Source organism: Malaclemys terrapin, chromosome 9 (genome assembly GCF_027887155.1).
Source record: "Malaclemys terrapin pileata isolate rMalTer1 chromosome 9, rMalTer1.hap1, whole genome shotgun sequence".
NCBI classification, from domain to species: Eukaryota; Metazoa; Chordata; order Testudines; family Emydidae; genus Malaclemys; species Malaclemys terrapin.
The window spans coordinates 66827896-66845045 of NC_071513.1; the positions used below are offsets into that span (position 1 = coordinate 66827896).

General features: G+C 55.6%; 1 pseudogene; it reads right to left on the reverse strand.

Annotated features, from left to right (window-relative positions):
- Nucleotides 1-6622: 6622 nt before the first annotated feature.
- LOC128843764 (RING finger protein 112-like) lies at nucleotides 6623-8698 on the reverse strand (annotated as a pseudogene).
- Nucleotides 8699-17150: the final 8452 nt, after the last annotated feature.

Below are 17150 nucleotides of genomic sequence, written 5' to 3' on the forward strand. Positions count from 1 at the left end.
CCTAAGTTAGAGCTATAGAGAAGTAACTAACTTGCACCTGGCCTGGGCAGCTCAGGATCAGGGAGTACAACTAGCTTCCTATGCAACCCCCCACGGCTGGCTTTAGGAAGTGCGGGGCCCAATTTGAACACTTTAGGCGGGGCCCCGACAGGGATGACTAAAAAAAAAAAAACACGTAAAAAATGCCCTTTTATTTCTTCCATGTATTATTTACTTTCCATAACTATATAAATAAAATAAAATTGTATATTACATACATTGCTAGCTGGAGGCAGGGCAGGGGCTGACTGGAGGTAGGGTCTGCCTGGAGGCAGGGCAAGGGGTGTGGGGCTGGCTGCGGGCAGGGCAGGGGGTGTGGCGCTGGAGGCAGGGCAGGGGGTGCAGGCCTGGTGCGGGCAGGGGGTGCAGCAGGGGCTGGCTGCAGGCAGGGGGTGCGGGGCTGGCTGCAGGCAGGGGCTGGCTGGAGATGGGCTGGTGGGGGCAGGGGGTGTGGGGCTGGAGGCAGGGCACGGGGTGCAGCAGGAGCTGGCTGCAGGCAGGGGGTGCGGGGCTGGCTGGAGACAGGGGCTGGCTGCAGACAGGTGGTGCAGGGCTGATGCGGGCAGGGGGTGCAGCAGGGGGTGGCTGCAGGCAGGGGCTGGCTGGAGACGGGCTGGTGGGGGCAGGGGGTGTGGGGCTGGAGGCAGGGCAGGGGATGCAGCAGGGGCTGGCTACAGGCAGGGGGTGCGGGGCTGGCTGGAGACAGGCTGGTGGGGGCAGGGGGTGCGGGGCTGGAGGCAGGGCAGGGGATGCAGCAGGGGCTGGCTGCAGGCAGGGGGTGCAGCAAGGGTTGGCTGCAGGCAGGGGCTGGCTGGAGACAGGCTGGTGGGGGCAGGGGGTGCAGCAGGGGCTGGCTGCAGGTAGGGCAGGGGCCCCCCTGCTTCTACCACCTTGGCCCTTTAAATAGCTGCCGGAGCCCTGGGGAAGCTGTGGGGCTCTCATGGCTATTTAGAGGACCGAGGCAGCAGAGGTAGCTGGAGCCCCGGCACTTTAAATAGCCCCCGGAGCCCCCTGCTACCCCAGGGCTCTATTCCAACCACTAGACCCCCACCCCATAAGCGCCATAGCTCCCCCTTCTCCTCCACTGGGTACATAAAACTACAAGTCCCAGAATCCCTTGCTTCCCCCATCCCACCTCCTGAAGGGGCAGCCAATGGGCCGGAGCCGTTTCTGATTGGCAGGTGCGCGGGCCAGTGGGGGCGAGCCCGTGCCCGGCGCTCGCTGGCAGCTGGTGATGGCCCAATGTACAGGCCCAACCACTCGGCCTTCTTCACTTTAAAGCGCTGCCCTTAGGCCAACAGGAACTCGTCCATCTGCTTGTCCAGCTCCTGCTTCAGCTCCTCCAGGGCCGCCTGTTTCTGGGGGTCCTCGCCCTGCAGCTCCCCCCGGCAGCGTTTCAGCAGCTCCTGGCGTTTCCCCTCCTGGTGTCGCTGCATCTCCAGGGGCTTCACTCTCAGACAGCTGCTCATGCTCTGGTGGCCACGGTCCTGCCGGGAGGGGGGCGAGATCGTCCATGAGGGACGGGAACTAGCATTACCCAGCCACAGGGGAACTTCTGCCTCACACACCTGTAGCCCCCTCAACTCCAACCTACAGCCCCCTGCTACCTCAGCCTTGCCTCCCCCGAGGGATGCTGGTGCCCCTCACTCCCAATCCGCAGCCCATCTGCACTCACCAGCTCCTGCACAAATTGGTCATATTCCCTCCTGGTGGCTTCTACTGCTCTCCTGTTTAACTCCTGTCTCATCACTGCAAACGCCTCAGCCATCTGTGTGGGGAGAGGGAACGGGGTTGGGGGTGCGGATGGGATGGGCCCATCTCTGAACTGGGAGCCCTCCCACGGTCACCACCTTCCCCACATTCGTACAGGGGACCTGCTCCTCGCTATCACCTCCGAACTGGTCCCCAACCCCCCACATTTCAATAGAACCAGAGGGCAGCACTTCAATCCCACAGCCATGACCACGTTGCTGCCACCCCAGTGGAGGGGCTGGTTCTCTGGCAGGGCTTCCTGCAGGTCCCCTTATCTCTTGGGTGCTAGGAGTCCTCGATCAGGACATTTGGTGGAGCTGTTGTGGTGCCCCCTTCTGGGCTAGTATGATTGGCCAATGTTAGGAGGACCTGGGGTTGGGGTCAATAGAACCAGCCCCCGCCCCAAATCCAGGCTGGAAAGAGAGAGGCGGAGGGAGGGGTGACCTGGTACCTTCATGGGTGAGGAGAAGTCGTAGCATTGGGTCTTCCAATATCGGGAAACGCCCTGCAGGGAATAACGCCCGGGGGAAGTGGGATCAGGGACGGCTCAGCCCCTTTGCCCCCGCTGAGCCCCTTCCCGCTCCCTGCAGAATGGCACCCCGTATTGAATCCCTGTCCCCGCCTTGCGGCCCATTTTGCTGTCTCCCATCCAGGCCCCCCCTTTAACAGCCCCCACTCTCCCACCTTGATCCTGGCAGCCAGCTGAGCCCCCGTCAGCACCTCCCGGCTCGGTCCGTCCGGACATGTGTCCCTGCTGAGTGCACCACACTGGTGACGTACTCACACAGGCACTGCCGGAAATCCTCGTCCATGTCTGCAGAGGGATCCAGGTGTCCAGGGCAGGACACATGTTAAATGCGATTGGGTGGGCTAGTTTGTGCCACAGGAAATGAGATTCCATCTCTGGGCAACAGCTGCTTAACACCCCCCACCCCACTGCCTGGGGGAAAATGTGGGAGAGGCATGAGGGGGCAAGGAGAGGCTGCAGTGGGGAGACAGCAGTCTCCACTGGGTGGTGCCAGGGGACCCATGAAGACCCAAAAGGGGGACACCAGCAGCATTCCCCTAGCAGACCAGGATCCCAGTAGTGACACCCCCCATGTCCCTCTCCCCTCCCACACAGATGCTGTGACCCAGCAAGTGCCCCTGTGCAGTGGGCAGTAGAGTCAATTCTAAGTCAAGGGGGGTGAGCTGGGCACTGGGATTTTGGGGTGGGGGAAGTACAAGAGGGGAAGAAAGGGGCAGCAGAGGAGAGAGGGTGGGGATGGGGGCAGGGAAGAGGGTGGGGGCAGTGCAGGAGGGGTGGGGACTGGGGGAGCAGAGCAGGGGGTGAGAGGGGAGAAGATGAGGGTCTCTTACCATCTGGCATCCCTGCCCTGCTCCTGGTGAACTGAGTGCCAGGGTGGGGCAATAGGTAGCACTGGGTGCCGCTCGCCCTCAGGGCTTCCAACACCAGGGGCTGCTCAGCAGAGACCTCCAGGTCCTGCGGGAGTCAAAGCAACATTTGTGGCCGTCAGCAGGGAATCAGACCCGCTGTGGAAACATTCAGCTCCGCCCCAAAGTTTGCTGTTTCCATGAACACACGTGGTATCTGATCATTACCTGTGTGATTTCTCCAAGATACTCCTGCCCCGCGTCCGCGCCGTAGGCTCCAGAGAGCTGCCAATCTCGCACCAACAGGTCCAGGCGCTGCAACAGAGAGCACAGGAGAAGGGTCACACTGGGGCTGGGGGCACGGAGAGGAGACCAGAGCTGGAGGCTGTTGTCCAACCCAGCCACGGACACTGAGACCCTGGGCATGACATGGGCGTGGAGGGAGAACAATGGACTGGCTGTTTCTTCGGGGTTTGTCCAGCATCTGGCACAATGGGGTCTGGGTCTAGGATGGGGGCTCTGAGGTGCTCTGGCAATAGAGACAGTAAATAGGAATAGTAAGAATCAGGTGGGATAACAGGACTGGTGTGGGGTGGAACAAGCATTATATCCTCATATGGGGGGTGATGGGAAACAAGGACCCACCTGGATTGGGACCAGATTGCAGGTCCCTCCAACCTCCTTCGCAACCTGAATGAACATCTGAGATGCAGAAAGAGAGAGAGAGAGAGAGGGCAACATTTTTCCATCTTGAACAAACCATCCCCGCACATGTGACCAATCAAGATTGGCAACACAAAATAAATGAGTGAAATAAATGCCACTGAAACTAAAGGGATCCCAGTCAACATTCAGTGGAAACTGATCATTGAAGAGAGAAAAATTGACAAAATGAAGAGAGAAAACATAATTTCAAACAACAATAACTCAACACCAGTAATCAAGGATATAAAAGCAATAACTGAATTCAGAAAACCCAATAGTTGGTTCTAGAAAAGCAGTCACAGAAGACACAGAAAGCCAAAAATCAAACTCATCAAGCCAACAATTGGAGACCAAAAAGAAATAATGAAAAGAAGAAAACTAGTCATTGGAATCAGAAAACCAATGATTGAAACCAGAAAAGCAGTGAAATAAATCACACAATCACTTAACAAAATCAATACACTAATAATTAATGCCAGAAAACCAATGGTCAAAAATAGAAAACCAGCATTTATCAAAGTCAGAAAAACAGTAATCAAAGCAAGTTATCGGGAATTAACGTCTGAAAGCCAACAATAAAAAATAAGTATTTGAAATAAGAAAACCAGTAGTCAGAGTCAAAACCAGCAATGCAAGTCAGAAAACCAGATATCAAAGTCAAAATACTGTACCCCAAAGTGAAATACAGAAAACCAGTAATCAATATCAGAAAAGCAATAACTGAATGCAGAAGTCCAATCATCAAAGCCAGAAAAGTAGTAATGAAAATCAGAAAACCAATAGCCAAAACAGAAAACCAATAATTGAAGTATGAAAACCAGATCAAGGTCACAAAACCAAGTCAAAGTTAGAAAATGAATAGTCAAAGACAGAAACCAATAGTATAAAGAAGCAATAAGTGAACAGCAGAAATGAAAAAAAAAGTTTAAACACTCCAAATATATAAAGAAAAAATAAAAGCCGGTAATCAGTAGAGAGACACTAATAAATGAAGCTCTGTAAACAAACACTGAAATCTTGTAACCAATAAACAAAAAGCAGAAAACCAATAATGAACCGCTCCCCTCAAACCAGTGAGATCAAAATCTGACAATCAAAGAATGAAACCTAATAAATGAAATGGGAGTGGTGATAACTAAAGCCACAAAACTGACAAGCATGGACCAAAACACAATGAACGAGAACTGAAAACCAAAGGCTGAAAATCATAGATCGAAACCTGAGAAACAATGAGTGGAACCCAAAAACGTGCAGAGAGAAACCCAAGAAATGCTAACATTTGGCTGTTCTTTGAAAGTGGAAATTGGCATGAAAACATTCTGATTTTGTCAGCTTTCCATTTTTCAACAAAACTTTTATTTTCCATTTCCCCACATGGTCACTATGAAATCAACTGACAACTAATGGTGGGTACGAAATAACAAACAGCTAATAGCCAGTAGTGACTCACAAATAATCAATAACTGGCAGCTATTAATGAATATAAAAGAACCAATTATACAAGTTAGTTAATTGGCTAAGTGAAGTAAAAGGCCTAAAAGACAACCGGATGGCATTTCTCTTTGTCTGTCTGTATCGTGATCACTTTTTGAGACCACATCTGATCAATTCCCAAATTTCAGGGGACACGCTGGGCAACAGTTGAAAGAACACTACTGACTTGGGGGCGGGGGAAATTGGAAAACGGGAAAGCCCAATTTCCATTTAGATCTGGTGAGTAGCATTAGCAGCCAATGAGCCAATCACTCTGGGGAAGGAAGGTAGCAGGGACTTCTGGGTGCTGAGCAGGGAGAATGGGGGGCACATAGACCCCTGGCACGGGGGGAGGGGGAATGAAGCACACACAGAGGTGGAGCTGGGGGATGGGACATAGGTTTAGGGTTAGGGCTGGTTGGGAAGATTCCAATGGAACATTTTTCCCATCACAAACCCTTAACTAACTCAGAGCGATGCAGGGTGCCCAGGGCTGGCTCCTGCCCATCCAGACTCAGTGTCTGGGTGCAGGGCATGTGCAGGTGGCTCCTGCCCCATATGGGGCACAGACAGAGAGTAGGGCTGGGTGCCACAGGTATATTGGATCACCAGCCCAAGAAGGCCGAGGTACGGTTGGGCGGGCATTTCCCTTAACTCTGCTGGCCCTGGCTTGGCTGAGCATGACATTCTGGCAGGGCACGTTCTGTGAGAAATGCTGATTTCTGGGGGCACCTGTATCTGGGCTACCCCTTGCTCCATGGTGGCACGGTGCCAGGGCCACCGAGAGCGGGTTCGGGCCCCCCAGAAAGGGCGGACCGGCTAAACAGGGCCGACGAGGGGGGGAAAGCTGGGCTCCAGACCCCCTTCCAGACCGCTGGGCCCCGGGCCCCCTTTCGAACCGCCAGGTCCCGGTAATTTGTACCGGTTCCCCGCCCTCGTCAGCCCTGGTTCCACCCACCTCAGCTCTTGGTCACCAAAGCTACCACAAGGCTACCTGACCCTCTCGGAAACCTGAGTCTGCAGGCGCATTTCAGATCACTTCAGATCCCGGGAGTGAACCGGGACACAAAAGTCTCTTCTCCACCAGCCCCCCAGCAGGTCCAGCACTCAACAGTGAGAACCAGAGCTAATTGGTTAATGACAAATAGCCACCAGGTAATGATAAAGAACCAGAAATATGACAGTCACTAATATTTGATTAATTACTGCTCACGTATTACTGTTCAGACTCATTGCTCGAATCCCAGCCTGGGGCAAGATCTCTGGGACTTTCTAAACATCAATAACAGCCTCTAGACTGCCCCCCTCCAATCCCTACATCACCCAGGGTCTTGGGTCCTCCCAGCAGAGACCTGGCTGGCAGGTCCGTGTCAGTAGAGCTGTGTGTATCCTCTGCCCCACCCACCTCCAAATAATCTGCCTCCGTCTGCTTAAACGTACTGGAAATGTTAAAGATCTGGAAAATAATAATAAGAAAAGGTGAGCCCCCCTGCCAACCCCACACCTCACCCCACCGCAGCACAGCCCCCCTGCTGGCCCCCTCACCCCGCTCCCCACAGCACGGCACCCCCTGCAGAGCCCGCAGTCCCGTCCCCCGCAGCACGGCTCCCCCACCCAGTAGGAGCTGAGCAATATTCCCAACATGGAGAGCTTGATGCTGGTCTCCATGCGGCGCTGCAGGTCCAGGGAGCCTGTAGGGAACTACAGAGCTGGGACCTTATCCCCATCTGCCCATTTCTTTCCCACTGCTCCAGCCCCTCCCGTCCCCCTGCCCCTGCACAGGACTTTACTCCCTCCAGACTCCCCCATTCCCCCCCCCACTACTCCAGTCCCCTGCTCCCCTTAGAATCTTCTCCCCACACCACTCTCTTTCTCCTCCCCTACTGCCCCATCCCCCATTCCCCTGCCTGCTTCCCTGCCCCACTCACCCTCCTCCCCTGGGCCTGGACCCAGAGGGGCTGGTCCCACATCCACACGCCCCTCGTCATGGTCGCTGTCCCATTGCAACACTCAACCCCCCCCCCAGGGCCTCGTCCTCTCGGCCCATCCATGACGCATCCACAGCCTCCTGTAGGGGGTGACCAGGGCAAGGTCAGAAGGGAACGGGGATTGGGTCTGGCATTCTCAGGGGGCAGGGTGGTGGGACACTGGGGGAGGAGGTGGAGTTCTAAGGGTCTGGGGGTGGGGTTACAGCTGGAGGATGGGACCAGTGGTACATGGGGAGGGGCCATGGCTGGAGGGTGGGGCCTGTGCTGCAGGGGGAGGGGCCACGACCAGAGGGTGGGGCCTGTGGTGCAGGGGGAGGGGCCACGACCAGAGGGTGGGGCCTTTGGTGCACGGGGAGGGGCCATGGCTGCAGGGTGGGGCCTCAGTTGCTCTGCCCTGGGCCTGGTACAGCGGGAGGGCCCTGCCTGGGGAGAGGGGACCTTTGCTGTAAGGGGCATGGCCAGTCGTGGAGGAGGAGGGGGCCCTTGCCGAGGTGGGTGGAGTTTGTGTTGCAAGGGGCAGGGCCCTGGCTGGGGTGGGTGGGGTCTCTGGTTCAGGCGATGGGGCCATAGCTGGGGCTCCTGTCCCCACTCACCGGGCTATGGAGCCGGCGCAGCAGGCAGTTCATCAGGAAGGATTTTCCCCGGCGCTGCTCCCCGATGATGGACACCAGGCAGACGGGGGCGTCCCCCACCCCACCCTGCTCCAGGCAGAGGCTCAGGGCCTCCTCGTACAGGATCAGGCTGCCTTTGTCATCCAGACGAACCAGCTGCACAGGGTGCCCCGGCTCTGGCTTAGCCCCTGGCCCCTGCTGCAGGGACAGAGCAGGGTCAGAGCTCGGACCCCATCCCAGAGCCAGCCAGTCCCTGCTTCTGGATGAGAGCCCCGTGCCCCATTCCCATCCCCTGAACCAACTAGTCCCTGCCCCTCAGATCAGATCCTCTTGAGCCATTTCCACCCCCCGTGAGCCATCCAGTCCCCTGCCCTCCAAATCAGAGGTTGCGCCCCCTAGAGAGGAGAGGCCCCGTGTCCCATTCCCCACCCCCTGATCGAGCCAGTCCCCGCCCTGGGGCCTGTGAGAGCATGCGCCCCTTTCCCCTGATTCAGCCTGTCTGGTCTCACCAGCTCCATCTCTTCCCGCAGGGCTCGTGAATTTCTTCACCAGGGCTCTCAGCCGCGTGTCTGGGGTCATCCTGTCCCTGGAGCAGGGAGTCCGGCACTCGGGGCACTGGTAGCCCTGGGCCGAGACCCCGCGCCAGTGAGCCACGAGGCAGCCCTGGCAGAAGTTGTGGTTGCACTCGATGGAGACGGGGTCGTCCAAGACATCCAGGCCGATGGAGCAGGTGACGTCCTCCCTGAGTTGATCCATCTCTCTAGACCCGCTGAGTGGGGGGAACCTACTGGGTCAGGACCTGGCACCCGGAGCAGTAGGGCTCTGCTGGAGGACGGCTGATCTCTAGCCCAGGTGTGCCCCTTCCTGGCAGCAGGAGTCTGGGGAGGAGTGAGAGAACATGGGAATATTTCTGTGAACAAGCTGTGTGACTCAGTTTACCTGCCCACTTTGTGTTCCTGTCCACCGGGCAGCACCAGAGAGAGTAGACAGATTCCAAGAAGTCATGGCGGAGATTGGTAGATTCCCAGGCCAGGAGGGACCAAGGCTGAGCTCCTGGATAACAGGCCAGAGAACTGCCCCCAGTTAATTCCTGTTTGAACGAGAGCAGATCTCTTAGAAACACATCCCACCTCGAGGGAGAATCCACCGCACTCCTTGGTACATTGTTCCCATGGTTAATTCCCCTCCCTGGTAAACACGGATATCTTCTTTCCAGGCTGAATGTGTCCAGCTTCAACTTCCAGCCATGTGGTCACGTTAGAACTTTCTCTGCTAGCCTGAAGAGCCCATTATTAAATATTTGATCCCCGCGTAGGTGCTTCTAGACTGGAGTCAAGTCACCCCGGGAGGTGGGAGCTTCTCTTTGCTAAGCTAAACAGCTTGAGCTCCTGGGGTCTATCACTCCAGGCCATGTTTTGTAATCCTTTAACCATTCGCTTGGCCCCCCTCTGCCCCCTCTCCAATATATTCACATCCTTCTTGGACTGCTCCGGATCTGGACACAGGACCCCAGCAGTGGTCGCACCAGCGCAGAATCCAGAGGTAAACTGACCTCTTTGCTCCTAAGCGCAATTCCCCTGTTTGGGCATCCTTAGCGCCTTTGGCCACACTGTCGCACGGGGACTCACGTCCAGCTGATTATCCCCCATGTTCCCTTACACTCTGTCAGCGTCTCTGCGTCCCTGGAGAGACACCCACCCCTCCACCCACCACCGGGCTGGGAGCATGGCCGACGCTCTTTGGCTGTATCACAGCACGTGTTGTTGGCTTGTGCCCAGCCTACCCTAGCGCTGGGGCTATTGGTGACACTGGACTTTTCTCTGCTGCCTACGGCCTGGCAGACACCATGTGCCACGGGTTAATCACTGGCAGTGCCACGCCCGGCAGGGGCACAAGCCTCTGAGAGGAGTTTGATCTCAGTCAGACTCGCTGCCGAGGGCAGCTGAGGAGACACAGGGGCTCCTGGAGCCGAGTCCGGGAGGCACCGAGCTCGGCCTTAGGAAAGGCCACGCTCAGGGCCTAACAAGGAAATAGCTTCCTTCCCATCATGCAGTGAGCTGGGTGCTGACTGGCCGAGCTTTCCTCCAGCTGGCATGAGAGCAAATTCACCCTCTCACCCCCACAGAGCCCTGGGCATTGGGTGGGGGAAACTGAGGCACATAAAAGGGAAAGAACATGCCCTGGCCCAACCCCACTCCCCTAACGCTGGGCTCTGGTCCTGGAGCACCAAAGTCTCCTCTTTTTCTGCTGGAGACTCTTCAGTTTCCTACCCTGGGATCCCTCCCAGCCATCGATGGGCCCCAAAGGGGACCGGCTCTATCTGTCCTACCATCAGTGATGTCTCCTGAGCAAGCACCAGGGCCAGCCCAATTCGTTTTTTCATCCTAAGTGGACACCCCTTTCTCCCCCCCGCGTCAAGCTAGAAGATGGGAATTTTGTTTCCCTCCCTCTTTGGACGAAATCTATCAGGATTTCATCCACCAAAAAGTTGCCAGATTCACAGGGCAGTTGGGGTTTTCCTGCAATCCCCAGTTGCTGGAGGCATGGGATTGCTGCACTGTGATAAGGCAAAGCAATGTGCATCACAGGCACAAACTAACCCACGGAAAGAGCCAGCCCCCTAAAAAAGAGGGGTTCTATATATTTGCTTGCTGGTCTTTGGAGCCCCTTTTCCAGCTTCTCCCTCCAGTGGCAAGGGCTGGAAAAGCGGCTCCAAAGACCGGCAAGCAAATATATAGAACCCCTCGTTTTTGTGTGTGTGTGGGGGGTGAACATCTGAGGGGCCGGCTCTCCTTCCATAGATTAGCTTGTGCCTGTAAATGTCCCGATCACGGCTAACGCAAGACAAGCCACTGTTCTGGGTGATTCCACAGGCCCAAGGGTTTGCCCGGGTTTTAGCTGGTTGAACTTGTCAGAGTTTGACAGTGTTTCAAATCACGCCATGAGCCAGACCCAGCGTTAGGGGTAGATTAGCCGCTGTCTGAGCCTATCTTTCTGCTGGACAGAGGGCAAGGGCCGAACTGACCCTGTCCCACCCCCAGCTGCAGGGAATTTCTGCCCCACAGAGAGCCAGGACTTATCATGTGACTTGGCAATGCCCTAGCACAGTTAGGGAGGGTGAAACATGGGGAACAAGCAGGGACGATCCTGCCCCATGGGTGGGAAATAGACTGTGGGGGACAATCCTGCAACCTGGGGGAATAGAGCACAGGGGACGATCCTGTCCCTTGGCGGGGGAGGGGGAAGGGGAATAGAGTGGGGGGGACAATCCTGCTCCTTGGGGGGGGATGGGCTCCACACGCCCTCCGCCTCCTGCTCTTACCCCGCCAAATCTCCGCTTCTCTCCGTGCAGGCAAAATTTTGTCTGAGAAACAAAAGCGTAACTCCGTGTGTCTTATCCTTCCAGCAGCCCAGCTGGCGGGAGTTTGAAGGTGGGTGGGGGCAGCCCTGCTCTCACATTGTAGTGCGAGGTGGTGGGAGGCAGAGTGGGTGTGGGAGGGGAGCACAGAGAGGCCCGGAGAGGTGGGGCCAGGCTGGAAAAGCAAGTGACAGAGACTGGAGAGTGCAGAGAATCTTCATTCCCCAGATCCCCCCACGGGCTCTTTGGAGCAGCAGGGTCTGGAAGTTCACGTGCTTTAAAAGGCATTGAAAGTGCCAGGAACTGTGATCAACTTGGGGGGCCGGACAGCTTGGCCAGAGATACACCCCCTAGTGAATTTCTGGATGTTACCACTGCCTCTCCGTCCAGAAATGGCATCCCCAACTGCCTCTTCTCAGAAATGAGGCATTTCTTAGAACTGAAAACAAAAACCCTTAGCAAATATTGAACTCTTTCCACTGCTGGGTAATGGTCACCTGGAGATAGCTCGCCCAGCGCTGAGATGCAGCTGTCTCTGGGGTGGCTTCTTCAGATAACGTGATCTTATGAATGGGTCCTTTTGTCTTTGGAACTCACTGCCACATGAGCCCTGCTATGTATCCTGGAGCTCTTTGCTGAGGCTTTCTACTGCTTTTTACTCCTGTTTGATGGTATCCTGTCTGGTATTTCCCAGGTTTTGGTTCTTTAGATTAAGGGTGAACCACTCAATAAGACTCATAGACGTTAAGGTCAGAAGGTCATCTAGTCTGACCTCCTGTACATTGAAGGCCACAGAACCTCACCACCCACTGCTGTAATAGACCCCGAACCTCTGGCTGAGTTACTGAAGTCCTCCAGTCGTGGTTTAAGGACTTCAAGTTACAGAGAATCCACCATTGACACTAGTTTAAACCTGCAAGTGACCTGTGCCGCGTGCTGCAGAGGAAGGCGACCCCTCCCCTCAGGTCTCTGCCAATCTGACCTGGGGGAAATTCCTTCCTAGTCCCAAATATGGCGATCAGTTAGACCCTGAGCTTGTGGGGGAGACCCAGCAGCCAGACACTTGAGAAAGAATTCTCTATCGTAACTCAGAGCCCTCCCCATCTAGTGTCCCATCACCGCCTGTTGGAGATTTTTGCTGCTAGCAGTTACAGATCGGCTACATGCCATGGTAGGCAGTCTCGTCATACCATCCCCTCCCTAAACTTATCAAGCTCAGTCTTGAAGCCAGTTAGGTTTTTTGCCCTCACTGCTCCTCTTAGAAGGATGTTCTAGAACAAACTAACTTCTGCCTGAGTCTGTAGTGGGCCTCACACAACAGCTATCGGAGGGGGGGGGCGAGCTGGCCTCAGTCCATCTCAATGTGGTGCTAACTCTGAGCCCTACTAATGGCAAGCCACTACACAGCCAGCTGTGAATGCTGTTGGGTTTTCTCAGAGTGCATCACGGCCGTGACACCTTCCACTCTGCATTGGGTTTGTTTCCTGTCTGACGCGGGTGGAAATCGAAAGAAATATGGGAATGTCTCTTTCTGGGAAAGAAAAGATTTAGCAGATTTTATCTGCTGTCTTGGCATGCAGCCAGCATGAAGCCACTCAAAAAGCACTGAGTTGCAGCTGATGCTGGGGTGGGACATGTGGGTAACAGCTGCGGAGTCGCACTGAAGTTCTCAGTGGGGACCTTGCTGAGGCTCACCAAAGGCTGTTCCAGGAGAGCATCTCCTTTGGGCTTTTACTGCCATGGCCATGATACACTGACACTCTGGAACCCTGTATCCCTCAGTAGCACACAGTATTCACCACTGTGATATGATTATGAGATGTTTTGTATTATGCATGCCTTGTGAGGTGGTATGTAAAATGTCTGGATCTGTTGAACATTAATAACCTGTTGGATTGGATGTGCTGTCATTGTATGGGAAGTTATGCTCTCTGTGCATTTCTGAAATATGTTGTGAGGTTGGGAGATGCCCACAGCCAGCTTTACAGTAGAAACAAAGGAGGGCCAGAAAGGTGTTGATGGCCCATCAGGAAGAATCCACTCTCTGAGAGACTCCTTGGAGAGGGCACTTAGTCAGTGGGGTACTGCCTGACCAATGGGCTTGCCTGACCCCCATGACACAGCAACCATCTTTCTAGCAACTGAAAGAGAGTATAAAAGAGGGACAGACATCATAGAATATCAGGGTTGGAAGAGACCTCAGGAGGTCATTTAGTCCAACCCCCTGCTCAAAGCAGGACCAATCCCCAACTAAATCATCCCAGCCAGGGCTTTGTCAGGCCTGACCTTAAAAACCTCTAAGGCTGGAGATTCCACCACCTCCCTAGGTAACCCATTCCAGTGCTTCACCACCCTCCTAATGAAATAGTGTTTCCTAATATCCGAGCCTGCACTCTGTGACTGCATTAGTCGCCAACAGGGGAGTGGGGCAGGAGAGGACACAGAACATGTCTACAAATAACTTTTTCTGGACTGCTAAGGTGGGGGGAGAGGCCAGATTCCAGCTGGCGCTGTAGGACTCTGAGGACGCTCTGGAATCGGGAGCGAAGTCTCTGGAGCCTCGCGAGGTGCAGGTTTGGAGACATGTGGCTCCTACCTAGTGCAAAGTAACCTGCCGTGCTCCCCCACAAGAGCCATGTTAACAGGCAACACTGCCTCTCTTTCCTTGGCCACATGTATCGTGTCCTTTATCTGGTGGCTAGTCCAGAAAAGGAGGACAAGCGCTCACTCCTGCTACCACCTGAGGGAGTTGCAATAGCCCCAGAATCTGGGACTTCAAGCCCCTAGAGTGACCTCTTACCTTTATAGCTCCCCCCCCGCCCATACACAGCTATTTTAAAGTTTAGCCTGATAGTAAAGAGACCCCTTTTCAACCCTTCACCACACAAGAGAAAGCCGGCAGCATTTGTCATTAACTATTTATTTCTCCTCTCATGGCTCCCAAACTGCTTCTCCTCCCTACTGCCGCCAGCCCCCTTCAAGTTCTCCTTCTCTCCCCGGCTCTGCTCACTTGATTGCAGCAGCTCAGTGGATGGTCCAGCTTTACTCTTTCACTTCCATTCTTCTTCACTTCTTTGGGTGGCTGCATTTGCCATTGAGCAGGCTGATGGAAATACCTGAGTGCTCTGTCTAGGCCAGGGATCTCCAACACGCGGCCTGCGGGGCTATTTCTCTAGGTAAGCGGCTCCAGGCCACAGGCCAATGCCATCCTGCACCCCAACCCCCTGCCGTGAGCCTCCTGCCTGCACCCCAACCCTCTGCCACACCTCGTACTCCCTCCTGCCCCCTGCACCCCAACCCCCTGCCTAGAGCCCCCCGACTGCACCCCAACCCCCTACCTCACCCCTCCAACTCCCTGCCCTGAGCCCCCTGCCTGCACCTCAACCCCCTGCTGCACCCCAACTCCCTGCCCTCAACCTCCTGCCCCATCCTACACCCTTCCTGCACCCCAACTTCCTATCCTGAGCCCCCTTCTGCATCCTCCACCCCCTGCCCTAAGCCCCCTGTCTGAACCCCAACCCCCTGCCACACACCACACTCCCTCCTGCACCCCAACCCCCTGCCCAGAGCCCCCTACTGCACCCCAACCCCCTACCTCACCTCTCCCTGCCCTGAGCCCCCTGCACCTCAACTCCCACCCTGAGCCCCTGCCACACTCCTCCTGCCCCCTCTAGGGGTAGGACTGGGGGCAGCGAGGGGGGGGGTGTCAGTGATGCGGCCGTCGGGCCAATGAACTAGTCCTCAGCCGGCCCTCGTGGTCATTTGAGTTTGAGACCCCTGGTCTAGGCTCACAGGCCCAGCAGCTAAAGCCAAGCGCTGCTGAAAGCAGGGGGAGATTAGCCTGGATGGGCAGGAGTTGAGGCTTGGCCCATAGGGACCCCAGGCACTGCCGCTGCTGCCACCTTCATGGTGAATCCTTCAATGCCTCGCCAAAGGGCTCTTCCACATTCTGCAAACTGGCCTCACTGGCTGACTGTCTAGGAGAACAGAAACCCTTGGTTAGAGCCGGAGAGTCTCTTGCCATGGCTCCCTGAGGGTCACAGTCAAACACCTGCGAGTCTCTAGGAGGCTCTCAAGCAGTTCCCTGCTCAGGCACTTGGCACCCACTAGCAATGGTCTCTGACAGCGGCATTGCCAAGGGGAGCTCAGCACATGGTCCCTTCTATGGCTTCCTGAGTGGGAGGGAGGTTGGTCTTGTCATTTAAGGCCTAGTGTCAGAGTCAGGGCTCCTGGGTTCTCGGACTTTGGAAGTGGGTGGAGTCTAGCGGTTGGAGCTGGACCGGTATCAGTCCCACGCTTCCTTCCTGCCTCTGTCAGGGACGTCGTGTGTGACCTTGCAGCCAGTTGCTTTCTATCCCTATGCCCCAGGGAACAGGGATAATACTGACCCACCTCAGAGGGGCTGGCAGGGGTCACCAGCGTCATGACTCAAGTTGGAACCAGTTGTGCTCTTGGTAGTGAAGGAGATTCAGTCCCCATGGATGCCCAGGGTGTCTACATTGTGGCCCTGGTTTGACTCACCTAGCATTACAGGCTGTTTAGCCCGGTCCTGGCCAGGCGTGGTGCATCTGCTCCTGGCCCTCATCACACACAAGAACATGGCCCACCAAGGACAATCCATCAGCTCCCATCTGGTGTTCAGCTCCAGGATGGATGGGGAGCCCTAGCCGGACCATAGAAAGACAGGGGGGTGTTCTTTGGTGGAAACTGCTGGAGCTTCAGCCTCTGCTCCCACCTCCACCCCCACGCTAAGGGCTTCAAAAGTGGTGCCTGACCCCAGGTAAACAAAGTAGCCAAGCTGAGGCCAGGGTGGGACTGATCCTAAAAAAAGAGCAGATTTCTCCTCTGCCCTAGGGAGATTCCCCTAGGAAAAGCAGCTGGGGTGGGGCGATACAAGCACTACCCCTCAGCCCTTGAATAGCGGGAAACTGGGACTTTGGGAGCCAAGGGACTGGTGTATCTTGCTGGAGATCAGAAAGGGGCAATGGAGAAATTGTACCAAAGTCAATGTCACGGCTGGGTTAAGTGCAGCCAGACCTACTGGTCAGAGCCAGAGTCCACACTCACATGACAGGAGTGGAGAGTCAGCCAGGTCAGGATACTGGAAGATCAGCAGCAAAAGACAAACTTGCTATCACCACCACAACTCAGATGCTAGGAAATCAAGCCCGGGGAGCGGGAGCAGAACTAGGCAGCGCACGGTCCAGAACCGGGTGTTCAATCAGCTTCGTGTTCCTGCTGCTGTCTTACGCAAGGCCAGGGGGCCAGTGAGCTTTCCTGGGACTCCTCCAATAGACCTCATGAGTGGAGCCTCAAACTGGGGCTGAACTTCATGGGTCCGAGGTAAGCAATTTTCAGCAGGCTTCGAGGTGGAGGGTTGGAGTGTGGCTGCTCCCATGAACCCTGCAGACCCGGGTTGGAGACCCCTGGGTCGTGACAGTGAGTGATCTCTCCCCACTCAAACCTCCTGCAGCAGGAAACAGTCTCCAGGATCCTGGAGAATAAAATGAGGATATCATGATGAGAAATAGGGCTCTGTACCAGGGCTGGGATCCAGGGACAGGGAAAGCTCCCAGACAGGCTATGCATCGGGGATGCCATTTCTCCCCCAAGAGACCCACACGCCCCAAGAAGTAAATGGCTCTTACCTCAATGAGGGATTGGGGTCTTCCATCTAAGCCTCTTTGAGAGCCAGCATTGCTGGGATGAGGTGACCTGTTCCCACTGCTCCCTGACGTGACTCAGCTACAGGAAGCGTCCGTCTGGGAGGCTGTGCCAGATCCCAGGGCCTGAAAGACAACTGGAAGGAGGCTCCTATTCCTGTCACACCCAGAGACCCCATAGAAGGGC